At 32.3% G+C, this 27,939-nt stretch overlaps 1 long non-coding RNA gene across 10 annotated transcripts; it reads right to left on the minus strand.

Moving 5' to 3' along the window:
* Window positions 1-332: 332 nt before the first annotated feature.
* Window positions 333-4,402, minus strand: LOC107935730 (uncharacterized). Of its 10 annotated transcripts, none has more exons than XR_005901871.1 (5): window positions 4,106-4,383; window positions 3,930-4,030; window positions 1,795-3,839; window positions 1,545-1,609; window positions 333-680 (listed from the first exon to the last, which is right to left on the minus strand). It is a non-coding gene; the product is annotated as an uncharacterized lncRNA (long non-coding RNA). The 10 variants fall into 10 exon arrangements; XR_005901870.1 differs by having other exon boundaries at window positions 333-716; XR_005901869.1 differs by having other exon boundaries at window positions 1,690-3,839.
* Window positions 4,403-27,939: the final 23,537 nt, after the last annotated feature.

Here is a 27,939-nt window from a genome sequence, read left to right on the forward strand (position 1 = left end):
CTCAAGTTATCTTAAATATTAAAATAAAAATAAAAATTTAGAATCAAAACTAAAATAAATAATAAAAATTAGATTAAATATAAAGATATCAATAAAATAAGATATTATAATGAAGTTACTTAAATGAAATAAGGACTTAAATCATAACCATGTAAAATATAAGATTTGAATATCCATTCCCATGTGAAATATCAACATTGATTATTTAAATTGATTAAGCCGCAAATGAATATTCTATTTTCTAAGTCAAAATTACAATTCGTTTTTTCTTCTTTCAACTCAAATAAAAATAAAAGGTTGAAAACAAAACAATTAAATAAAAAATAGAATAATTAGTTGACACGAGATTATTATTAAATATATGCAAATATGCAACTAGACTATTACAAAACTAGGTGTAGTTTTTGATCAACTAATTAGTTGATCCTACTGCAAGTTCTATATATAATCTGCTTAACTAACATACAAATATAAGGTACTATACTTTTTTGCACATAAAATATCTGAAACCCACACCCGGATTTAGATTCAGAGCACATACGGTGTCAACTGCATGTTGATCAATATCATTCTTATTCGCTGCTGCAATGCCTCCCACATGCATTTGTAGAGGTAAGAGCCAACCATTATGTGCCTTCTGCAAATTGTTCTTGGACCGCAATCTAGTGTAGTTGGTTTTTCTTATTCCATTTGCCACCAGTTAAAACATAAAAGAGCTATATTATGGTAACTCCATTAGCTTACACAATAAATTATAGCTTGCATGTTTCAAAGGTATGATTCAATCAGTGGGGATTTTGATAAAATAACAGTCGTTGAGAAGGCAAATTGATGATAAATTAGATAGGAGCAGAGAATATATATTATATTTTATCTGAACAAATGTTTCTTTCTTCAAATATATTGGAATGAATAATGATTAATTTGCACCATCAACGCTAGTGAAAATCCATAAAGAAAAAAAATGATAGTTAGAATGTAGCATAAAATTAGCTTAATTCTGCTGGGCAAAATTAGACAACTGCATCCCAAACACCATCACTAGAGATAATCATCCTACCACCAGCAGTAGACAACTACAGAAAATAGGCTAGTTGGTAAAAGAAAACAATTAATAACAATCAAGAAAATGTCTTCTAATTTTAGATAAAACACTAACTCGGTCAAGCAGACCCTTTTAAAGAAAATTGATTAAGAAAGAAAAAGAAAAAGCTCATACCAAATTCAAAGTAACAAAAATGGAAGAAAATGCATAATTAATCTCTTTCGCAAACAAATATCAGATTGGTTAAATTCTACTATTAGTAATAAGCAAGCGACCAAACGGTGGAATAGTGACCACTGACCATAAACTAGTGGAACAAGAGTTTTTAGTAGTCCAAAAACTTAATAAACTAGTGGACAAAAATCTTTAAGGTATAATAAAATTTCAAAGACATCACCACAATATTTAATAGGTACATATAAAAGTACATGTCAGGCAATACAATGAACAAGAAAATGAACTGAAACAGAACAGATAGAAAGAGTTCTAGGCTTAGTACTTGCTAGATTCACCTAAAGTTTGCACACAGTCCCAATCACCATCAGCATCCTCTGACCATCAAACCTACAAGGAAAAGTGAATGTATCACAATTTGATCACATTTATCAATCTTGTTGGCATATAATGAAATTTGCAAAAACAACCAAGATTTCTATGGTCTTTTTAAAGAGGGAGATCCATCTAGCTTATACTGTAGTGTTATCGTAACTACAGGAAAACAAAATATCCATTGTGGGATGCCACCGAACCATTTTCACATCCTGAGTATGACCTTGAAAACTTGAATACACTCAAATTCATTCCCTGGCAGGATTTCCCAAATCCAAACAGTTTTATCTTGCCCACATGTCGCAAGAAGAGAACTTGATGCATTCCAAGGTACACTTTTCACTTCATTTTAAATTGAATATTAATGCAAGTGGAAATCATGTCTTTAAAATATATATTTGTGTTTAAACTAATTAATAAGAACACATTAAAGATGGACTATATTAAAATAAAAAATTAGATTCTATTGTAAGTGAAACGAAATTTAAATTAATAAAGTAAGCATAATAAAATTAGAATGTATAAAATGCTAAAATAAAACTTTAGTTAAATGATAAATTTAAGATTTTATTAACTTAATTAGTATGGGTTCAAATCTCATCATATGCATTTATTAAAATATTAAAATACCCTCAAATAATATAATTTATTTTAAATGTGAAGATACATTAAAATATTTTTCTTTAACTGAATTGAGACTTAGTTGATGGGTGATACCAACTTAGTAAAAGGCTTTATAAATAGTATAGATGTCTATCTTAAAGAGCAATTATTAATACCACCCTAACATAACTCAAAAATATTGTTTCTATCAAATAAACCTCAATTTATTAACAATGCAATTACTTATATATATAAAAAATAATACAGAAAATCAACTGAAAATGATGAATATATAAATTTCGTTTGATGTTACACGGTTTAATTTATCATTGTTTTACTTGAATAATATTGTTTTTTATAAATATTCTTTAAAAATTATGTATATATAATACCAATGTAAAAACAGACTAAAACCTTGGTGTAAGCAAATAAAAAAGCTTTCACATTTTGCTTATTGCAAAAGTGAAATTCTTAAAAACCTCCACCAAACAACCACAAAATTAACAAAACAGAACTTCCCTGATGCTTTATAGAAACTAATCATGCAACTCATCCCCTCGCATAGAAACAACTAGATAAGATGAAAAGGATATTCTTCGTAATGATGGAGTCAGACATTGTTTGGAACCTTTGTTGCTGTAATATGTAATGGAAGGGTGGTATTAGCTAAATCTGTTTAAAATTTATTGTTCTGAAATTCCTTATAGAATACCAAAACAGTTCAAAATAAGAACTCACTATCTATTGCATGACAATGTAATTAGAATCAGTAAAATTAAGATCAAAATCAGTTAAATCATTACAATATCTATATAACTAAACATAAGAAAATCCCCATGCTTTTTCGCTATCTCGGAATATCATACAATGGTCCAAAGCAAACAAATCAATTTGAGTGCAAAACTCAGAATACACGCTAAAAAAGAATAATATTTGCCTGCTCTAAACAACCATGAAGAGAAGGAAATACTCTTAAAGTTTATTTATGATACATATAAATGTCGGGGAACTTGAAAAGTAACTTACAAAAGCTGCCATTGTTTCATTCTCCAGTTTTCGATCTACAGAATCATCCCCATTTTGCAGAATATAAGATAAAATAAAAACTATACAACACAGAATGCTATCAAAGGTATCAATGTTTGCTACCATATAAAATGACAGTTGATGAAGGAAGCAAACTTTTTCTTTGAAGAACGTAAAATTCAAGCCTAAAATCAGTGAAATCAACATTCTGCAGAATATAAGATAAAATAAAAACTATACACCATAGAATGCTACCAAAGGTATCAATGTCTGCTATATGACAGTTGATGAAGGAAGCAAACTTTTTCTTTGAAGAACGTAGAATTCAAGCCTAAAATCAGTGAAATCAATCTATCTTACTCAGACTCAGGTGTGAGCATAGAATATGGTTATGCATCTGACATGAATGTATTTGAAGAGTCCTTGAAGGGTTGTAAACCCACGGCTATGTCAGACACAAGAGACAGACATGAGAAGGAGAAAGAAACCTTCAAGTACAAAGTTGACTGTTTCACAACATGAACATTTAGCTTGCCGAGTTCCTTCAGGATATGAAAGCAATTGACGACAAGAGCCATAAACCATTTGAGCCATTTGAACCATCTTTGCATCCAAACTATCAAAAAGCAAACAAAGTAAGAAAGCCAATGAATCAAGACAACACTATGAGAAACATAATTATAGGCATAAGTATAGGCTTCGTTACCTGGGCTTGGAGCAATTTGGGATGCAGTACTTGTGTCGACACGATCCGACACGGTATACGGGTCAGATCTGGCAAAAACCAGCGGAGGCGGTGGGCGAGAACTGAGATGAGAAGAGAATGAAGAAACCTGATTTGTAAATACGAGAGACAGAAGAGAGGATGGTAAGCTTCGTTACCTTGACTCGGCAATTTGGGGTGCAGTACCTATGCCAACACGATCCGACACGGAATACAGGTCAGATCCGAAAAAAATCAGCAGAGACGGCGGTGGGCGAGAGCTGAGATGAGAAGAAAAAAACTGATTTACAGAGACGAGGGAGAGAAGAGGGGTGAATTTGGGGGCAAATTTTCAGAGTAAAAGGGAAAAGGGAACTTTTATTTGGGGATTTAGGGCGCGACAGAGATGAAAAGAAGAGGGGGTAATGAGCGGGTAACAAAAAATTATTGGTCTTTTTGAGGCATTTTCACTAAAAACGCCACTATATCTAAACTTTTTATGGCGTTTTTTAACAAAAACGCCACTATTGTTTAATTTTAATTTTTTTCATTTCTAACATTTTTTTTAATTTTTTCTTTCAAAATTTTTGTGCTGAGTTTATTATTTTTCAAACTTTTTTTTAAATTTTGAATATTAAACTTTTTAACTGAAATATGAACTAAAATATTAAATATTAAAATTTTAAGTTTTTAATTTTTTAATTTTTTAATTTTTAATTTTTTAAAGATTTTTATAATTTTTAAATTAACATATAAAATAAAGCCTAAAAACGGCAACATTTTGCAATCATTTTGCCATTTCACTTTTTTTTTTCCTTTTTTTTTGTGTTTTGTTTTTTGCTCTTACATTAAATCATTATATATATACTTAATATCCATATGAAATTTATTTTTAGATTTTAGGGTTTATGATTTATGGGTTATAGTTTAGGGTTTGGGATTTATGATCTACAGTTTATGGGTTTAAAAATTAGTTTTAGGGCTTGTGGTTTAAGGATTGGGGTTTAGGGTTTAAGGGTTAGAGTTTTAAGGGTTTATGATTTGAGATTTAGGGTTTAGGGTGTTGGGATTAAGGTTTATCGTTTATAGTTTTAAGGGTTTATAATTTGAGATTTAGGGTCTAGTGTTTAAAGAGTTATTAATTAGTGTTTATAGTTTTAAGGGTTTATGATTAGAGATTTAGGGTCCGGGGGTTAAAGGGTTATTGATTTAAGAGGTTAGGGGTGAGTGTTTAAAGAAAGCCATAACATTGATTTTAACAGCTTCGTAACTTAATTAAATGAAAACTTCTAATTAAATAGTTTAGTTATCAAAGTGTAACTTTTCATGATTAAGTAACTAAAATGAAATTAACTTTCCCATAGCTAAGTGAATAGTGTAGTTAATTTGTATTTTTTTTAAAGTCGGTTTTAGATATGATCAAAATAAAATCGAATTCAGAATAAAAATAAGACCTTATTTAATTTGTTATAATTTGGTCCTATCCAAAATAGATAATTACCTATCCATATCAATCTGTTACTTTTTTTTAATTATTTTTCAATAAATAATTTGTTATAATTTTAAAATATTAAAATTAAAATTATCTATTTTATAATTATATAAGAGATTATTTAATATATAAATTAAAAAATACTAATTAATCTAAACCCTAAACCCATTAACTATAGTCTCCAAACCTTAAATCATAAAACATAAACCATTAACCTTAAACCCCAACCCTTAAACCCATAATCCATAAACCTTAAAATAGTTTAGATCTATAGTGGCGTTTTTAAAAAAGTGCCGCTAAAACTCAGGCTATTGCGGCCTTTTCCACAAAGCGCCGCTAATGCATTTGAAGTAAAACGACGTAGTTCTGCTTAATCTTTTAGTGGCGTTTTTAAAAAAGCGCCGCTAATGCTCGACCTTTAGCGACGCTTTCTTAAAAACACCGCTAATGCTCAGATCTTTAGCGGTGATTTCTTAAAAGTGCCGCTAGTGCTCGATCTTTAGCGGCGCTTTCTTAAAAACGCTGCTTATGCTCAAATCTTTAGCGGCGCTTTCTTAAAAAAGTGCCGCTAGTGCTCGATCTTTAGTGGCGCTTTCTTAAAAACGCCGCTAATGCTCACATCTTTAGCGGCGCTTTTTTAAAAACGCCGCTAATACTCGATCTTTAGCGGCGTTTTAAAAAAAAGGCCGCTAATACTCAATCTATTCGATTTTTAGTGGCGTTTTCTATTCAAACGCCGCTAAAAACCTGTTTTGCAGTAGTGGGTCAAGTAATTGAGAAATAAAAGTATCGCTATCGTGAAGGTATTGTGGCAAAAACATGGGGTAGAAGAGGCTACATGGGAGCTCGAGGAAACTATGAGGAGTCAATACCCACACTTGTTTACCGGTAAGATTTTTCGGGACGAAAATCCTTAAAAGGGGGGAGAGTTGTGATAACCCGAATTAAGGCGTAATCAGAATAGTGGTTTCTAGACCACAAAATCCGAGATAGAAATAATTATTTTATGATTATTTTGAGGTCTATGATATGATTGCATGATTGTGTAAAAATTTCGTTAAGAAATTTTATGCATAAAGTGCTTAATTTGAAGTTAGGGACTAAATTGAATAAGTTGCAAAACTTGCATTCTAGAAGTTTCTAGTATGAAATTGCTTTAAGATATTAATTAGGAGGTCTTAAATATAAATTTCACCAATTTCTAAGTTTATAGACAAAAATTGGACATGGATGAAATTTTTGAAAGTTTAGTAAGGAATGACATTTTGGTCATTTGGATATTAAATGAAATAAAATGGGAAAAATAACACAAAAATGATCATCTTTGTAACGCCCCGTACCCGAGACCATTTCCGGAGTCGAACACGAGGTGTTAACGGACTTAATTCATTTACTTACACAGTTTATTTTAAAATTTCCAGACAAGCTGGGTAACTGCATCACAGTTATTTTAAAAATCATATATCGAGTTCCAAAACTCGAAAACCGATTCCGTAAATTTTTCCTGAAACTAGACTCACATGTCCATCTAAAAATTTTTTCCTAGAATTTTTGGTCGAGCTAATTAGTACAGTTTATTAGTTAAAGTCTCCCCTATTTCAGGGTTCGACTACTCTGACCTTCATGCATTATGACTTAGATATCTCCCTGTACAGAGCTTCAATACTTATGCCGTTTGTTTCTAATGAAACTAGACTCAAAAAGGAATCTATAAATATAAATCATGATTTCTAATTGTCTCTGGTTAATTTATGGTAAATTTTAAAAATCAGAACAGGGGATCCAGAAAACGCTCTGGCCCTGTTTCATGAAAACTTAAACATCTCATAAAATACGGCTCATATGGTCGTTTCGTTTCTTTCATATGAAAATAGACTCATCAAGATTCGATTACATAATTTATTAACTATTTAATTTGATTCCTACTATTTTTAGTGATTTTCCAACTTACGTCACTGCTGCTGTCAGCATCTATTTTAAGGTAAATTTTACCTATTTCATAATTTTCCATGAATCAAATAGCAAAATTGACATACATTATTATCAAGGGTAATCCCGATTAGCCATGACGTACGTAGCACCAATAGGACCATGATTGGCCATTCCAATGGCTAGTCATTACCAAACATTTCCACACCACTTAATAACCATATCACAAGACCATAATGTTATACTTCGAAATATACGAGCCATTTTCGCATGGCTATATGAATACACATTACCAAAGGGTACTTAATTAACAACAAGGGTCAGGCCTATACATGCCATTTTCAAAATTGAACTAAAAGAGTACCAAAAAGTGGCTTAGATAGTGTGGATGACTTCGACTTTGACACTTCCGAGTCCGGTAGCTGACGAACAAAATCTATAAAACAGAGAATCAAAGTAACAGAGTAAGCATTTTAATGCTTAGTAAGTTCAAGTAATGAAATTATTTACGACTAAAGTATAGCGTTCATATGACTAAATGAATAGCTGAATATACGCATATTCCCAAAATCATACTTACTTCAAACTTCAACCAGTATACTCATACACAGGGGATCAAACCGAACTAAAGGCCGGAAGTTGTTAATCAATAGAGCGAATACTATCTAAAAAGGAATTAACTTTTCCGATGCATATACGAAACATACCTTATCGTTTGGATTTTATGAGCGTATTAATTGAAATTATTACAGCAAGATCGCTCAATTCCAAACCCAAGTACCTTCGGGATTTAGCCGGATATAGCAACTCGCACAAATGCCTTCGGGTCTTAGCCCAGATATAGTCAATAGCATAAAAGCCTTTGGGACTTAGCCCGGATATAGTCACTAGCACAAATGCCTTCGGGACTTAGCCCGGATATAGTCAATAGCACAAATGCCTTCGGGACTTAGCCCGGATATAGTCACTAGCACAAAAGCCTTTGGGACTTAGCCCGGATATCATTCGAATAATCATGCACATATATCAATAAATCACGACACATCCATATTTCATTTTCATTACTAAAGCTCAAACACAAGACACTTATCAAACCTTACCAATTTCGGCTCAATAGCCACATACAAAGAGCATGATTTTGATTGGCTTTATAACATGATCTCTATACACATTCGGCTACCCGTCACAAGTATAAACTAATCACCTCAATATATAATTCAAGTAGAATCATTATATCACCGTTTATTTGTTATGCTTATATGTCATGACTTAATCAAATCATAAACTAAGTTCCATTACTCAAAGACTTACCTCGGATATTTGGTACAGTTGCGGAGTGGCTACTCGGTTACTTTCTCTTTTCCCTTATCTGAAATTGCCCCCCTATGCTCTTGAGCTTAAGTTCAACAAATTTTAACTAGTCATTAATCGACTATTCAAGTATTACTTTCAGAATATAATACATATGGATTCGAATTTCACACATATAGATTATAGTAAGCTTTATAAAAATCAATAAATAATTCATTAGCAAATTTTCATTAATGTTTACAATATAATTACAATTTCCCTATAAGCTGACTTCCTGAGCAACAGTCACTAAAGTTTTTATAACTGGATCTACGAAACTCCAAATTAATTGCCGTAAATTTTTCTTGACAGAAGACTCATTTATCTATTATCCATAAAATTTTCAAAATTTTTAGTTTAGCCCAACAATACCAGATTTTTCTTAAAGTTCACCTTGTTTTACTGTTTGACTAAACTGACTACTCTTCACTACGAATCAAATTTCTCATTGTACAGAATCCAAAATATGTTCTCGTTAATTTCATTTGAAACTAAACTCATTAAGGAGTCTAAGCATATAAATTTTATCTTAGGGCCATTTTTGTACAATTTATACTAATTTTATAAAAACAGAACAGGGAATCTAGTAGTCATTTTGACTCAGCCCCACAATACTTCAAATATCTCAAGATCGGTAACTCTTTTGTTTTTATAGTTTCTTTTCTAAGAAACTAGACTCTTCAAGCTTTAATGACATAATTTATTCAGCTTCTAACTCAACTCCTACAATTTATGACGATTTTCCAAAATCACCTTACTGCTGCTGTCCCCAAGCAGATTTTTACCAAATCACTCTTTCACACATTCTTTGTATACATTTTATTTAAGCATGTATATCTACAATCGAATTCATCATATAAATATCTATAAATTCACTCAAACAATCTCAATACAACACATGGTGCTCAAACCATTATTCAAGTTCAAAACTCGACTAATACACATATATACACTAGCAATCAAATACTAACATTTGCACTTCACCTTAATAGCTAGCTTAGCAAACCTTAATTTAACATATAATTGTTCATAACACAATTAAAGCATCCTCTCCATTCCATCAATTCAAAACACATACATTGCCCAATAATATCCAAAATCATATTCGGCCTTAGTACACAACTTGTTAGTCGATTTTTCTCCACCTAGCAACTAATGCACATATGTGCTCATTTGTTAGACTCTACTTCACCTAACTACCAATTTTTTTCATCCAAATAACATGAACAACAACCATTTCTTGAACATTTTCTCTTAACCGATTACTCATGTTACCAACAAGATTCAAAATTTGGACATGGGCTAACTAAGGGACTTAGTAACTAGCTTAATACATTCAACAATTTCAAAAGCTACCATGAATTACATACCTTATTCAAGACTAGAAGGAGTGGCCGAATGTTTGTTTCCCCTTCCCCTTTCTTCTTAGAATTTTCGGCCAAAGATGTTAAAAGATGAACACTTTATTTCTTTTCTTTGTTTTATTCACTTAATTAGTTTAACACCCTTTTTCTTTTTTCTTTTTTTCATAAATTATGCCATTAATACATTATTTTATTATTATTACCCATCACATATTGCTTATCCTCATTGTCATGGCCGGCCACTACTATCAAAGTAGGGAAATTGACATGCAAGTCCACCCTTTTGATTACATGCATTATTGAACCACTTCTAGGATTACCTATCCCATTTCATATTTGTCTCACATAAGTCCTATTAAAAAGATTCAAATTCAAATGAATAAATTAAAGATTGAAATTTTCACACATGCATGTTCATGCACAATAAACATAGAAAATAACGGTTCTTTATTTTTATAACTCGGTTTTGTGGTCCCGAAACCACTTTCCGACTAGGGTCAATTTAGGGCTGTCACAATCTTCTCCATAAGTTGCTGCTGAATTTTTCTCTCCACAGCTAGGGTTTCAACACTTTTAAGCCTTGATTGTAAGTGATTTCTATGCCCGTTTTTAATGTTCTTTACATTTTTGAAATCCTCGTAGCTCGATTTACCTATTTCTACCAATATTTTGAGCTAGGGTTTATATTTAAAATTTTACCCATGGATGGTATATATGAATTTTGATGTTTTATGGTATAATATGAAGTTTGAGATTGTGTTAAACAACTTTTTCTAAGTGATTTTTCGTAAAAACGAGTAAAATGACATAATCGGTAAAAATATCTAATATTCATAAGTACATGTTAGAGTGTGAATTTGAAGTTGCTATAGAAGGGAAAAATGATCAGCATGTCATTAAACATAAGAAAATAGGATGAGGTTTAATTTACGAGCCTTGGGGCAAAAGTGTAAATATGTGAAAGTTTAGGGGCAAAATGGTAATTTTGCCAAAGTTCATACTAGGGGCTGTTTTGATGAATGTGTGTATTAAATAAATTAATTTGGTATTATAGATCAAGATAAAGGAGATTTGAGTTGAGATCAGGGGAAAAATAAAGTTTACGAGGAATAGGCTCGACTATTCTCATTTTGTATCAAGGTAAGTTCATATGTAAATATTGTAATATAACCATTATTTTAAATAATTTAATGCTATTTATACGATATTATGATTGTTATCATGCAATTCTATGCTTTGTGGTCATTGTTGGACAACATGCAAAAAATTTATGAAGTATGTGAAAAATGTGAAAGACTATCGAAGTATCGTCATTGATATTCCAAGGAGAATGGTAAAGGAGTATGAATCAGGAAAGACCCGTTGAACCTTAGGAATAGATTAGGATATTTGGGCATCCGAGCTCGTTGAGTTAAGTCCGAGTTCACTTATGGATGCAAATGCCCGAGCTCGTTGAGTTGAGTCCGAGTTCGCTTATGGGCGAGTTACATGGTAGCTTGGCTACATATGTGGCACTTATGTGCAAACTTTCCAAGTATCCGAGTTATATTCCGATGTGTTCAACAGGTAAAATTCTAGTGAAATGGAAGAATACTCAAGAAGCAAGTGACGTATTGGTAAGTGTTGTGGAATGGGCACTTTGGATAGGTATGTACTTAACCCTCGGGTTGAGACTTGATACGACAACAATAATATGGTAAGATGATGAATGATGAATAGAAATGTGATACATGTTTTGGTGATATTAGGCTAATGTTGGTTGGTATAATTGCTTTGTTAAGTTATTTGTTATTTGCATGTGGACTTACTAAGCATCTATGCTTACTCCCTCCTTTTCATTCTTTGTAGTTTTGACAAGTCAATTTGGAGATCGGGACGGTCGGAGGCACGCTCACACTATCACTGGACAATCGCGGTATAATGACTTGAAATTTTTGGAAAGATGGCATGTATAGCATTCCAATCATTTTGTGTATAATCTTATGATATGACCCATGGATGGAATGAAAATGTTTGAGAATGATTAGCTATTGGAATGACTAATCAAGTTTATATATGATAACATGTATGCTTTATGTCTTAACTAAACCATGAAAATCCTTGGAAAGGTAAAATTGGCCATAAAATAGAATCAGACAGCAGCAGTGACGTGAATTTAAAAAATCACTAAAAATAGTAGAAATGGAATTAAATGATGAATAAGTTATGAACTGAATCTTGATGAGTCTATTTTCATATGGAAGAAACGAAACAGGTAAATGAGTTATATTTTATGAAATATTTAAGTTTTGGTGAAATAGGGTCAGAGCGATCTCTGAATCCCTTGTTCTGACTTTAAAAATTCACCATAAATTGTAAAAAAAAATTAGGAGTTTTAACTTACATGTATGAAATCGTTTTATGAGAAACAAACTGCACAGTCATTGAAACTCTATACAGGGAGATATCTGATTCGTAATACACAGGGGTAGGAGTAGCCGAACCCTGAAACAGTGGAAACTTTAACTAATAAAATATACTAATTGGCCTAACAAAAAATTGTAGAAAAAATTTAGTAAGTAGTTATATGAGTCTAGTTTTAGGTAAAATTTACAGAATTGGATTTTGAGTTTTGTAACTCGAGATATGAATTTTTTAGCGACTATGATGCAGTTAGCCAGCTTGTCTGAAAATTCTAAAATAAATTGTTTGAGCTGTTTAATTAATGAATTAAGTCCGTTAACACCTCGTGCTCGACTCCGGCGATGGTCTCGGGTACAGGGGCGTTACATGGAGCCTAGTTGAGCGAAGGCTTAATGAATATGAAAGGAAGATAATTGTTTAAAGACACTGAGAGGAAGGCGAAGGTTTAAAATAGAAAAGAGTAATTAAAGTCTATTAGAGGAAATCTTAGTAAAGTAATCGCCAAAAGGAATAAGGATTATTTAAGGATTATTTCATTAGGTTCTTATGAACTTACTAAAGTTATTGTGTTTCAGGTTGAAAAGGAGTATGAGCCACGGGACGACGTAAGGGCTACGCCAAGGGGTGGCGAATCGAGCTATTATGCATACAGAGGAAGTTAAGTGGAGTGCTTAAGTCCGAGCAGAAGTTTACTAGGTAGAATTCCAATATGTATACAGTCGACGAAATTTTATTATCATGAATTGTATATGTAACCATAAAATGTACACCTATAAAAGACTCTGTCATATTCATAGATAGAACTTTTATTTAGGTAAAAAGTTCAAGTTATATTTGTTATAGGACGCAACACCCAATACTCAGATCCAGTTCATCGGGTCGGGTAAAGGGCATTACAGGTTTGGCATCAGAGCACGGTGCAACTAGTTCTTTAACCAATAGTGAAGGTGAAAGGACCCTATATGCATAATGTGTCGAGCCTGGCTTAGTCTCTTAGGTATATGTAGCCAACTATTTTTGTCTATGCAGACGGGTGAAAATGCAATGAAACGACCAGTAATGGTCGTTTAAAGGAAAGGTTACGAAGCAACATGGTGAGCGTGTGGGAAAAGAGTGACCTTTCAAGTCCAATGGCAACTAGAGACCTAGAAAGCTAATGACTAGCACTAAAAGTGGGTCCTGATGGAGGTTGTTGATCGCCTCCAGACGTACTAACATCTAGAGTGTGAATATTTCAACTGAAGATATAGATTTGAGGTAGTGTCCGCAAATATACGGGTCATGTTGTAATATAGTTTTACAACAAAGTAGGTGAGTACTCTAAGGATCGTACCCAAGGAAGGCAAGCAGTAAATTAAAATTAACCTAAATGCAAATAGAATTAATTATTAGTTTAAATAGATTATATTATGATAAAACATAAAGGAAAGCTTTTTGACGTTTTTATAAAAAAAAGAATTAGAAATTGTATAAATAAAAGGAATTTTAGAAAGCTAATTTCTAAACTTAATCAAATGAAGACATGGGTGATTAGCTTGCTTTTATGATCTTAACTAATTTCTATTTTGAGTTTCTATTCAATCAACTAGTTGTTACCCTAACAGGATCTCTCGATCTTCTGCTAAACTAACGAGTCAGTGAGAACTATTTATCTCTCGACCTCATAGTCTAGATCGATTTGGGGCTAAGGTGTTCACGGATAGGCCATACCAATTTTTGGTTAATTTTCACCTAAATGACTTCCTAGGGTCGTCAAGCCTAGAGTTTAGTTTCTTCTCCTCTCGAACAACTGATCTGCTAAGAAAATCCTACATAGTAATTAATTAATCACACCTCCATTCGCTAATTCCTCATAAGAGGATTAGTTCCTCATGGAATCCATAAACATAATAAACTTGATGATGAAGATATGAATGAAAAATAAATCAAGAATAAAGTTTAGAAAATCCTAACTGTATTCGATTAATGAAGCGCAGAAATCTCAAATGTTTGGTTGTGCTAACAAATCAAGTTCTCTGAAGAACACGAATGAAAAGAACTAATAAAGAAATCTAAACCCTAAAAAAAGAAAACTAAAAACTAAATTATAAGGAAAAACTAAGAATATGAAAAACAATCCATTAACAAGTGTTTAGGAGCCTATTTATAGAGTTAGGGTTGTTGTCATTCTCAGCCCTAGGTTAACTGACACTCTCGTTTTTAAATTTTGATTGTATGGACCAAAACACCCCTAGCTCATAATTATCTCTCGTACAGGGCCAGTGTCACAACACCTTAGTGCTTGTGTCTCGACATCGAGGGCAGTATGTGTAGTTCAAGGATGGCTTTAGGGATGTGTTGTGAAATCTTATGGTTGCATCGCAACACAGAAGGCAATATGACAATTCTTACATTCTGCTCCTTATGTTGCAACCTCAAACTCCCCGTGTTGCAACACAATAACCAGTATTGAGTTTCTATGCCTTTGCATGGTCTCCTGCACACTAACTAAGTTCGTTAGCTCGCCTTTAGGCCTAGTTCGGTCCCTAAGGTCAATAAAAGACTCAAAATACACTTCTTATTGAATGAAAACTAAACTATAAAAACTCGACTAAAACATAATTAAAGTGCTTTATTGAAGCTCCTCAGTGCAAAAACTAGTTTAATTTGCTACATTGTATTACGGTAGATCAAACTCTCCCACACTTAAGTCATTACTTGTCCTAAAGCAAAGTAAAAAAAAAAAAAGAGACGACCCTTGAGCAGGTATAGTACAACATTGGCTTCGGAGTACATATGTAACACCCCTTACCTGTGTTTGACGCCGGGACAAGGTACGAGGCATTACCGGACTTAATCACTAATCATTGTATAAAAACCGATTCATAATTTCACTCTAATTTAAAACTTTTTCAAACACATTCAAGCTGTCCCTTAAAAAGAGCTTACAAGGCCCATATCATGCTTTAATTCAACCACACACATAGGCAAACATGCACATTCATAAATTGCATCATTTAATTAATAACATAATCAAGACTATCTACATTAAATGAATTTATACAATAGAGACCTTCAAATAACATAGGTCAGTATTTTAAGCCAATTCTTAGCAACATAATAACAATTAAATGAGTCTTCATACATGCCAAAGACTTAAAATACTTTAAAAACTTTATATATCGATCAATAGTTTGATAGTGTGATTTAACCTCCAGCGACCTCCAACTCGAGCTAACATCTGCAACACTATAGGAAAAAGGAAAGGAAGGGAGTAGGCATTATAGCTTAGTAAGTCAATACGTAAATATTAATAAAAAATACATTATCATACTTTAAAAAAAGTCACAATATGTTCCCGGAATATTACCATCACAAACACACATACTTTCACTATTACAATCATAAACAGGTTCAAAATAAGCTGTCTAGCAGAGTACCAACAACTAAATTATTTATTTTTGGAGCTACAGAACTCCAAATTACAAACCGTTAACTTTACTTGAAACTAGATTCACATATATTCTTACCATAAAAGTTTTAGAATTTTTTGTCTAGCCAATTAGTACAGTTTATTCATTGAAGTTACCTCTGTTTCACTGCTCAACTGTTCTGACCACTCTTCACTATGAATCAACTTTCTCCTCGTAAAGAATTCAAAGGATGTTCTCGTTTATTTCATTTGAAACTAGACTTATTAAGGATATCAAGCATATAATTATTTTTTTACAATTTTTAATGATTTTTCGAAGTCAGAACAGGGGATCACGTAGTCATTCTGAACCAGTCTCTCAAAAACTTAAATATCTCATAATATAGAATTCCTTTGCTTGCTCTATTTCTGTTATATGAAAATAGACTCATTAAGCTCTAATTTGATATCTCTTTCAGTCTCTGATTCAATTTCTACTAATTTTGGTAAATTTTTAGATTCACGTCACTGCAACTATCCATAACAGTTTTATTGTCAATTTTAATCTTTCACACTTCAATTGTATTCATCACTTTCCCATAACAATCTTTCCAATTTCCAATCACATATCGAGCATATTGCTCATAAGTTACACACGTATATACTTACACTTACCATCAAAAAGTCATACACAATTTCATTTAATCAATTTCCCAGTTGAACGCTTCGGAATAAGAACAGATACGCGATGGTACCGCACACAGCCCACCTTTAAAATCGAAGCTCTCTTGTATACATAGTGGCCTTCACTTAGCACCACTCATGTGACCTAGATTGATTGTACACATAATTTTGGCTCTCTTGTACACATGGTGAACACTTAGTACCACCCATGTGACCTAGCCAGTTTCTCTCGTAGCTCTCTTGTCTACATGGTGTCCTTCACCTAAAACCACGCATGCGACCTAGCTACATATATCCCGTAGCTCTCTTGTCTACATGGTGTACACATAGTATCACCCATGTGGCCTAGCTACATCATAATGTCTCGTAGCTATCTTGTACACATGATGTGCACTCAGCACCATACATGTGACCTAGCTGCATACCATCTGTATCATCTAATCTTTCCGAAGGTTCAACCGGGATTTCTCTCTCTTTCTAATACTTGATTCCATACATCCAATAGTCAATTATGATTCAAAAATCAGCTACAATACATAAAATATGCTGAAATACAAAAACATAATAAAGATAATGTATTATTTACATACAAACTAACATACTTTCTCATTTACATGTCAAATTAATATTGAACATTTAAATCATCATAATTATACTTACTTTCAACACCTCGAAAATCAGAGTAAATTTATCAATTTTACATTGAAACATGCATAAATTAATGCTTATTATACATATGAACTTACCTCGATACTAAAACGGCTATTTTACCAACTTTCTCGATTTTCGATTTTTCTCCCATTCTAAATTCAAATCTCATTTTTTGGGATCTACAACATCATATTTTACTTATTTAATTAATGTACTATTCAAAACAGTCCTTAACTCAAACTTTGGCAAAATTACAATTTTGCCCCTAAACTTTTGCATATTTACACTTTTGCCCCTAGGCTCTAGAATTAAACTTCATCCCTTATTCTTATTTTTTATGACATGTTTATCATTTTTTCCTTCTATGAAAACATCAAATTCTCACTCTAACACATAGTTATGAACAATAACAACTTTTACCGATTAAGCCGTTTTACTCATTTTTGCTTAAAACCGCTTAGCAAAAGTTGTTTAACATAATTTCAGCCTTCATATTCTACCATAAAACATCAAAATAAACACATTTCACCTATGGGTATTTTTCCAAGTATGAACCTTAACTTAAATTATTGCTAGAACTTAATCAAGTTACCGGGATTCCAAAATCATAAAGAACTTAAAAAACGGGGCTAGAACAGACTTACTATTGAGCTTGGAAAGCTTGAAAACGCTAGCCATGGCTTCCCCCATGCTAATTTCGGCCTCCATGAAAAAGATGAGTCAATTTTGGCTTTATTTTTCCTTTTATTTCTTTTAATTACCAAATGACTAAAATGCCCTTAAAGCCTTTCTTTAAAATTTTGTCCTATTCATGCCCATTTTTGTCCAAACAAAATATAATGGTCTAATTACCATTTAAGGACCTCCTCTTTAAACCCGCATTTGAATCAAGTACTCATGAATTGGAACACATATTTTGCAACTTTTGCAATTTCATCCTAAAAGTCCAATTAAGCACTTTATCAGTAAAATTACTTAGCGATATTTTTACACAATATTTTAATCAATAAATAATCCTTAAAACTTAATTGGAATAAATTTTTTGACTTCCAATTCGTGGTTCTAAAACCATCATTCCATTTAGGCCCTAAATCGGGCTGTTACAGCAACTTCTGCAAATAAGCCCTAATAGGCAAATTAAACATGCAATCTATAAAATTTCTTATCAATACTCTAACACATGCATCTAATCACTCGGTAAATCATAAAAATTAACCGAAATAAACTTTTATATCTTAGATTTGTGGTTTCGCAACCACTATTCCATTTAGGCTCTATTTCGAGATGTTACATTTCTCCCCCCTTTAGGGATTTTCGTCCCCGAAAATCTTACTGGTAAAACGATTCAATATCTTTTCTCAAAATTTCTTAAACATCTCCAAACAAATTTTCTTCAAAGCAGTACTTTCAAAATCACCCCACTATCAAATTAAAATCCAATATAACTAAGTTTCAACTCGGTATGACCTCTATATTAATCGAAAACTATTTCCAATTCTCACATTTGCTTTCACTTTTTTTTAACAAAAAACTCTGTATTCAGCTATTAATATAGCTCAATCATTATTCTTCTGTCTAATTTTATCATTACTAAATCTACATTATGTCATTCACAATCAAAATTTATTTTTTTTAAAAAAAATCCAGCAATCATATACTTTAAGCATCATATCTGGATGAGTTAATTAACTAAGTCTAATTTTTCTTTAACTGTAACGTTTCAGAATTCAGAAAATCTTCATATTAACCTGACATCTTTTCTGCAACTGAGTTCATTTATTAAACCATTCTCAAATGCTGTCACATTGTCAATTAATCTTATTGGAAGGGGGTGAGGCTGTAACACTTTTGACTTGCCTCTTATATATTCATGCATATAACTTAACACTCATCAATATATATAATTTGCTTCAAATAACTCAACATGCATATTCATTTTACACAACCCTTCTATCATCTTATACAAACAAATACACTTATACATGCGTTCATAATTCTCAAATAGAATTGCTCATAACATTCATTTAATTTCACAAGTTACACTCATAGCATCACACAATTTCCAATCAACATATACACTTATCATAATATAAACTTTCCCTTCATCTCATCTTTCATATTCCAAGAGAAATTCTTATTCACGACTCATTCATTATCACATAAACATCATCAACTAGTACTCTTACCTTTTACGAGTCTCATTTCATCTTAATATTATCACAGTTATATAATTTACTTTAGACAAACTTACACACATATTCATATTTTAAAACAAATGCACTCAAACATACATTCCACAAATTTGAGTAAATCTATTTATCACATTCACTTAGTCAAATAAGTTAGACACATAATATCATGTCAATGCCAAACGAACATGGATGAGTTTATAACGAGGTAAACATTCGTTTCTTTTCACTTTTCTATATTTCTCCACTTATGTCTATTTCATTTTACACTTGATCTCACACATATCTCACAAGTCACCAAGATCAATTTAAGTACACCAATATATCCACCAAATTATACGAACTTACTTAACACCTTTATACACTGTCGATGGTAGCTCGGTTGGAAAACACTTCTGTCTCAACAGAACTATTTCATCGGGATCGGGAGGCATCACACTATCACAGGTAGTAATATAGCATGTATAGCTTAACTCTTACACATACTAGGTAAGTCTGAGAACTGACTAAACCATAGCTCTGATACCACTAAATATAACACCTCTTACCCGTGTTTGATGCCGAAACAGGGTACAAGGCATTAGCGGACTTAATCACTAATCATCGTATAAAAACCGATTCATAATTTCACTCTAATTTAAAACTTTTTCAAACACATTCAAGCTGTCCCTTAAAAAGAGCTTACAAGGCCTATATCATGCTTTAATTCAACCACACACATAGGCAAGCGTGCACATTCATAAATTGCATCATTTAATTAATAACATAATCAAGACTATCTACATTAAATGACTTTATACAATAGAGACCTTCAAATAACATAGGTCAGTATTTTAAGCTAATTCCTAGCAACTTAATAACAATTAAACGAGTCTCCATACATGCCAAAGACTTTAAATACTTTAAAACCTTTATATATCGATCAATAGTTTGATAGTGTGATTTAACCTCCGGCGACCTCCAACTCGAGCTAACATCTGCGACACTATAGGAAAAAGGAAAGGAAGGGAGTAAGCATTATAGCTTAGTAAGTTAGTATGTAAATATTAATAAAAAATACATTATCATACTTTAAAAAAAGTCACAATATGTTCCCGGAATATTACCATCACAAACACACATACTTTCACTATTACAATCATAAACAGGTTCAAAATAAGCTGTCTAGCAGAGTACCAGCAACTAAATTATTTATTTCTGGAGCTACAGAACTCCAAATTACAAACCGTTAACTTTACTTGAAACTAGATTCACATGTATTCTTACCATAAAATTTTTAGAATTTTTTGTCTAGCCAATTAGTACAGTTTATTCATTGAAGTTACCCCTATTTCACTGCTCAACTGTTCTGACCACTCTTCACTACGAATCAAATTTCTCCTCGTAAAGAATTCAAAGGATGTTCTCGTTTATTTCATTTGAAACTAGACTTATTAAGGATTTCAAGCATATAATTATTTTTTTACAATTTTTAATGATTTTTCCAAGTCAGAACAGGGGATCACGTAGTCATTCTGAACCAGTCTCTCAAAAACTTAAATATCTCATAATATAGAATTCCTTTGCTTACTCTGTTTCTGTTATATGAAAATAGGCTCATTAAGCTCTAATTTGATATCTCGTTCAGTCTCTGATTCAATTTCTACTATTTTTGGTAAATTTTTAGATTCACGTCATTGCAACTATCTAGAACAGTTTTATTGTCAATTTTGATCTTTCACACTTCAATTGCATTCATCACTTTCCCATAACAACCTTTCCAATTTCCAATCACATATCGAGCATATTTCTCATAAGTTACACACGTATATACTTACAGTTATCATCAAAAAGTCATACACAATTTCATTTAATCAGTTTCCCAGTTGAATGCTTCAGAATAATAACAGATACGCGATGGTACCGCACACAACCCACCTTTAAAATTGAAGCTCTCTTGGACACATAGTGGCCTTCACTTAGCACCACTCATGTGACCTAGCTCAATTGTACACATAATTTTGGCTCTCTTGTACACATGGTGAACACTTAGTACCACCCATGTGACCTAGCCAGTTTATCTCGTAGCTCTCTTGTCTACATGGTGTCCTTCACCTGGAACCACACATGCGACCTAGCTACATATATCCTGTAGCTCTCTTGTCTACATGGTGTACACATAGTATCACCCATGTGACCTAGCTACATCATAATGTCTCGTATCTCTCTTGTATACATGATGTGCACTCAGCACCATACATGTGACCTAGCTACATACCATCTGTATCATCCAATCTTTCTGAAGGTTCAACCGGGATTTCTCTCTCTTTCTAATACTTGATTCCATACATCCAATAGTCAATTATGATTCAAAAATCAGCTACAATACATAAAATATGCTGAAATACAAAAACATAATAAAGATAATGTATTATTTACATACAAACTTACATACTTTCTCATTTCCATGTCGAATTAATATTGAACATTTAAATCATCATAATTATACTTACTTTCAACACCTCGGCAATCATAGTAAATTTATCAATTTTACATTGAATCATGCATAAATTAATGCTTATTATACATATGAACTTACCTCGATACTAAAACGGCTATTTTACCAACTTTCTCGATTTTCAATTTTTCTCCCATTCTAGATTCAAATCTCATTTTTTGGGATCTACAACATCATATTTTACTTATTTAATTAATGTACTATTCAAAACAGTCCTTAACTCAAACTTTGGAAAAATTACAATTTTGCCCCTAAACTTTTGCATATTTACACTTTTCCCCTAGGCTCGAGAATTAAACTTCATCCCTTATTCTTATGTTTTATGACATGCTGATCATTGTTTCCTTCTATGGAAACATCAAATTATCACTCTAACACAGTTATGAACAATAACAACCTTTACTGATTAAGTCGTTTTACTCATTTTTGCTTAAAACCGCTTAGCAAAAGTTGTTTAACATAATTTCAGCCTTCGTGTTCTACCATAAAACATCAAAATAAACAAATTTCACCTATGGGTATTTTTATGAATCCTAGCTTAAATTATTGCTAGAATAAGCTTAATCAAGTTACTGAGATTTCAAAATCGTAAAGAACTTGAAAAATGGGGGTAGAACGGACTTACTATTGAGCTTGGAAAGCTTGAAAACGCTAGCCATGGCTTCCCCCAATGCTAATTTTGGCCTCCATGAAAAATATGAGTCAATTTTGGCTTTATTTTCCCTTTTTATTTCTTTTAATTACCAAATGACTAAAATGCCCTTAAGGCCTTTCTTTAAAATTTTGTCCTATTCATGCCCATTTTTGTCCAAACAAAATATAATGGTCTAATTACCATTCAAAGACCTCCTCTTTAAACCCCCATTTCAATCAAGTACTTATGAATTAGAACACATATTTTGCAACTTTTGCAATTTAGTCCTAAAAGTCCAATTAAGCACTTTATCAGTAAAATTACTTAACGATATTTTTACACAATATTTTAATCAAGAAATAAACCTTAAAACTTAATTGGAATAAAATTTTCAACTTCGAATTCATGGTTCTAAAACCATCATTCCGTTTAGGCCCTAAATCGGGCTATTACAACAACTTCTGCAAATAAGCCCTAATAGGCAAATTAAACATGCAATCTATAAAATTTCTTATCAATACTCTGACACATGGATCTAATCACTCGGTAAATCATAAAAATTAATCGAAATAAACTTTTATATCTCAGATTTGTGGTTTCGCAACCACTATTCCATTTAGGCCTTATTTCGAGATGTTACAACATAACTAGGTATTTCATACTTTCACATAATCTTGACATGATATGTAGATGACTTACCACTTTTAATATCAAACCCTGAAGTTCAGTATATTACAAACTAGAAAAACATTAAGGTTTTCAAATGTATAAATCCATCAATAAATTATATAGAGGATTATAAATTTGTATTATGATTTTTGTATGTTATATTTATAAATCTAGAGGATTATAAATTATGCCTATGGTTCATTTTATGTAAGTATTAACACAATCATTTATGTAAGTATTTTCAATGTTATTTCTCATGTTCTAGCATGTTCTGTATAATTTATTATTGTGAGTCAATTTTAAAAAGAATAATTTGTTTGTTTGAGTAATGTTCTAATTCGTGACAATTTTCATAATTTATCATACTAGATCAGTTTAGAAAAATTTAGGTTTTTATATTGTATTTTGATATGAGAGTTAGTAGGCATGGTGGAAATTAAGTTGTTGGGTTAAAAGAAAAAGAAACGAATGTTTAAACAAGTTAGACAAATACAACAATGAACAAAGAACACAACATAATTGAAAAGAGAGCAAATAAAATGATGAAAAATTTGTTTCCCTTTACGAACGATGCTTCAATAAAAACAGTCAATAGTGAAAGACGACATTTAACCCTCGAAGTATGAAGTTAGTAACCCAAAAGTTGAAGAACTTCCACCTATAACTTGAGAGAAAACGAGATGAAACATCTTGTGAAAACAAAAATAAACGAGTTCTTACAAATGAAACTCTCAAAAAGTGTTTAAAGTAATGAAATCAAACATGATTGCAAATGAAAGTGTCAAACCTATTTATAGAGACTTACAAGGACTAAAGTCCTCAAAGGATTCAAACTTTGATAGATAAGAAATTGCACCTATTCAAAGTAGTATGAATTACATTACAACTCTTATCTCCTAATATTTTTATAACAAAATAAAACCTCTAATTAAACAAATGTAAATTCGACTATTAAGACTAATGGGTCGAATTTCAACAATTATAAATACTAAATAAACTTTAAATAAAGCTAAATTGATACTAGTTGGGCCAGGTAACAATGAAGGCCAAAATGAAAAGTAATTAACAACCAAATGAGCTGAATAACTCTAAATTGTTGGGATTTTGTGCCTTTACTATAGTGATTTCATCATCATGCTTGTAATTTTTTTGAATAGATTAGTTAAATAAAATTTAATTGTTAAATTATTATCATTTGTATAATTGTCTTCAATGGTTTTTGCATAAAAATTAAAATGAATAAAGTGTAACACCCTAAACCTGATTGATACGTTATAAGCAGATCTGCAGATATTACCACAATTCATTTGAAAATCCAGAAACCATTTTGAGACTTGTAAAATAAATAGCGCTAACCTTTGATAAATAAAATTTCTGTAATAGTTCGGTTTAGACCCTAGTCAAAAAAGTAGTTCGGGACCCTAAATCCGAGTCAAAAAAATATTTTAATATTATTTTTCGTACTTATTATATGTGAATTGATACATGTGGAAGTCTCGTATGAAAATTCGAATGTTTGTGTGCTTAATTTTGACAAAGGACCTAATCACGTAAAATGTAAAAGTTGCCTGTTATATGTTAAAAGTGCCTATTTAATTTGACTTATTATTTGAGAGGTCCTTATGTGGTTAATATGCAATTTATATGGTTAATGGACATTTATGACCTTGATATTCATGTTTTAGTAGTTTTATAACAAAGGGTAAAATGGGAATTTGATTAATATGTTAATAATAATAAAACAAATGCATGAAAATGGATCATTTTATGTTCATCCTTGGCCGAAAATACAAGAAAAGAAAAGAGAAAAGTTTGCTTAGGGTTCGAAACTTGTAATCTTTGATTAAGGTATGTGTTTTGATTGGTTTTTGATAATTTCTACGTTCTAGTAATCCTTGCTTCAAATATTATCAAGCCCATGTCTCAATTTCTGATTTTTTTGATGATTTTGACATGTGCCATTGATGAAATTATGAGCTTTGTGATGTTAGTTTTTGGAACATAAAAGATATATGCTGGGTTGATATATTTTGTCTTTGAATTTTTGGTGATTTTGAGTAAAATAGGCTAAATTGTGAAATTTGTAAATTGAAGGACTAAAATGTGAAATAAATGAAATGCGTGGATTAGTATGAGTACTAGGAGAATTCGGCCAAGCATGAGTATATGCAAATTATGTGTATTTGTGATTTTGTGAATTAGGGACTAAAGTGTCAAAATGTGAAAATGTGAGGGCTAAATTGTAAAATACCCCAAATGAATGTTTATGGATTGATTTGAATTATTTGGTGAATAAAAAGGGTAAATTTTGAATACATATAGATCAAGAAAAGAGAAATTCAGATTTAGACCGAGGGAAGTCGAAGGTTATAGAATAGATAATCCGAGTCGGCAATTTCGAATACGAGGTAAGTTCGTACGTGATACATGATGTTACAAGTATATTTTTGATGCTTTGATTATACATAAATTGTGTATACATTTGATTATGGTTTGAATACGATGATAAATCAACTGCATTTGGCACTAAGTGTACGATTCAAAATAGCTTCGGCTATAGATAGCACTAAGTGTGAAATGAAATAGCTTTGGCTATATGAGGCACTAAGTGTGCAATACTAAGGTAGCTTCGGCTATTTGAGATGACACTAAGTGTGCGGGATCATTTTAGCTTCGGCTAATCATTAAAGCACTAAGTGTGGGAATTCTTAAAGCGTGAAAAGACTTCAGAAAGAGTTAATGTATTTGAATGGGAGGTAAGAATGAAAATGAATAAAGACGGGAAAGTTCAGGTATGTACGAAACTTATGTGGTAGATGATACTATGTGTATAAAGCTTGATAGGTTGGTATGACCATATTAATTTGTGATGGAATAGAATTGATAAATGATTAGAAAACTATTATGTGTCTATTAGATGATGATGTTTTGTATTATATAAAATGTTGGTTATATTTAGTATGAGCTTACTAAGCTTTTGAAAGTTTACTTTGTGTGTGTTTTCATTGTTTTATAGATATTTAAGCTACTGTGAGCTCGGGGATCGTCGAGGATTGTCACTATACTATCGAATATTGTTTTGGTACTTTTGAAAATGTATATATTGAAGTATGGCATGTATAGGCTAGAAGTGTTTGGATTATGTTTTGTGATGTATATATATTTAGCCATGTGATATGGCTTGGTATGGTTGTGATTATGATATGATTTTAGTATATGAAATGTAGGGCAATATGATATATTTGGAGTGTTTTATGTATGGATAAAAGAGATGGTAAGTTATGGTAAGTTTTGAGCATGAGATTGAATGATGTATTGAAACATATTTTTTGGTATGATTTAAGTTTAGGTTTTGCTATGTTTTGGTTAATGAATTGAGTTGGGAATGTGGTTGGAAATGATATGTCATGAATGGCATACGTTTTGGTATTGAAATTGGTTGTAATTGTAGTGCATATATGCTTAGTTTGGTACTTATAGGTTTGATCCAATTGGGGTGGCAAGTTGGCTATCCAAATGGCCTATTTTTGTCCACACGAAAAGAGACACGGATGTGTGTTCAGCCGTGTGCGACACATGGCTATGTTGCACGGCCGTCTGTCCCCTAGGGTACCCTACGAATTAAAGTCAGTATACCCTCCAGTTTTGACACGGCCTAGACACACGGGCGTGTCTATTGGTCGTGTGTGTCACACGGGCTGAAACACGGGAGTGTGGTCGGCCGTGTGGCCAAGTCAGTATCCTCCCTAATTTCACATGGCTTGGCATACGAGCAGGTCTTGTGGCTTTGTGGACAAGTTATATGTATGCTCTGTTTCACCACGGCTTAGACACACGGGTGTGTCTAATACCGTGTGAGGCACACGGCCTGTTCACACGGGCGTGTGACCTTTGAAAAGTTGAAAATTTTTTCTAAGTTCTGAAACTTTTATATGTTATTGATTTGGTCCCAAATGCATGATTTAGACTTTGTATGCTCGTTTTAAATTCATATTGAATATGAATGACTTATATTATTGAAATGAGATGGTATTTGATATATGATTATTTTGAATTGAGTTATATGTTCGGTAATGCCTCTTAATCTATTCTGGCGACGGTTAAGGATTAGGGGTGTTACATTTTATTGGTATCAAAGCCAAGTTTAGTCCGTTCTAGGACTACCATAGCATATGTAAGTCTAGCTATACATGCCATATTTATGTACTGCGATAGTGTGATGAATCCTGACATTGAAAATATGCTTTTATATAGAAAATGAATCCTAAACGAGCCGTAGCGGAAGATGTCAAAAGCAATGTGCCTGCTCTCGCGCAAGGGACGACGCCATCTGATTCTAAACCGGCTACGAGTAGCCGTGATGGTGAGGTCGACAAGCCTTTTATCAAATGATGAATGATTGGTTTAGCTAGTATATTAGAACCAATCCGGCTGTACAGCAACCTTCACCCCCGGTTACTCCTTCATAAGCTCCTGCTATGCCATTAGTGAACCTGATTCAGTTAAGTAAGCCTCCGGTAGATAAGATTAGAAAGTATGGCGCCGAAGAGTTTTGAGCTACAACGAATGATGATGCTGAAAGGGTCGAGTTTTGGTTAGAGAACACAATATGAGTATTTGATAAATTGTCATTGAATCCCGAGGAATGCATAAAATGTGCCGTTTCACTCTTGAGAGATACAGCGTATCACTGGTGGAAAACTTTAATATCGGTAGTTTCAAGTGAGAGAGTTACTTGGGATTTCTTTCAAGCTGAATTC

This window comes from Gossypium hirsutum, chromosome A09, assembly GCF_007990345.1.
Source record: "Gossypium hirsutum isolate 1008001.06 chromosome A09, Gossypium_hirsutum_v2.1, whole genome shotgun sequence".
Classification (NCBI taxonomy): Eukaryota; Viridiplantae; Streptophyta; class Magnoliopsida; order Malvales; family Malvaceae; genus Gossypium; species Gossypium hirsutum.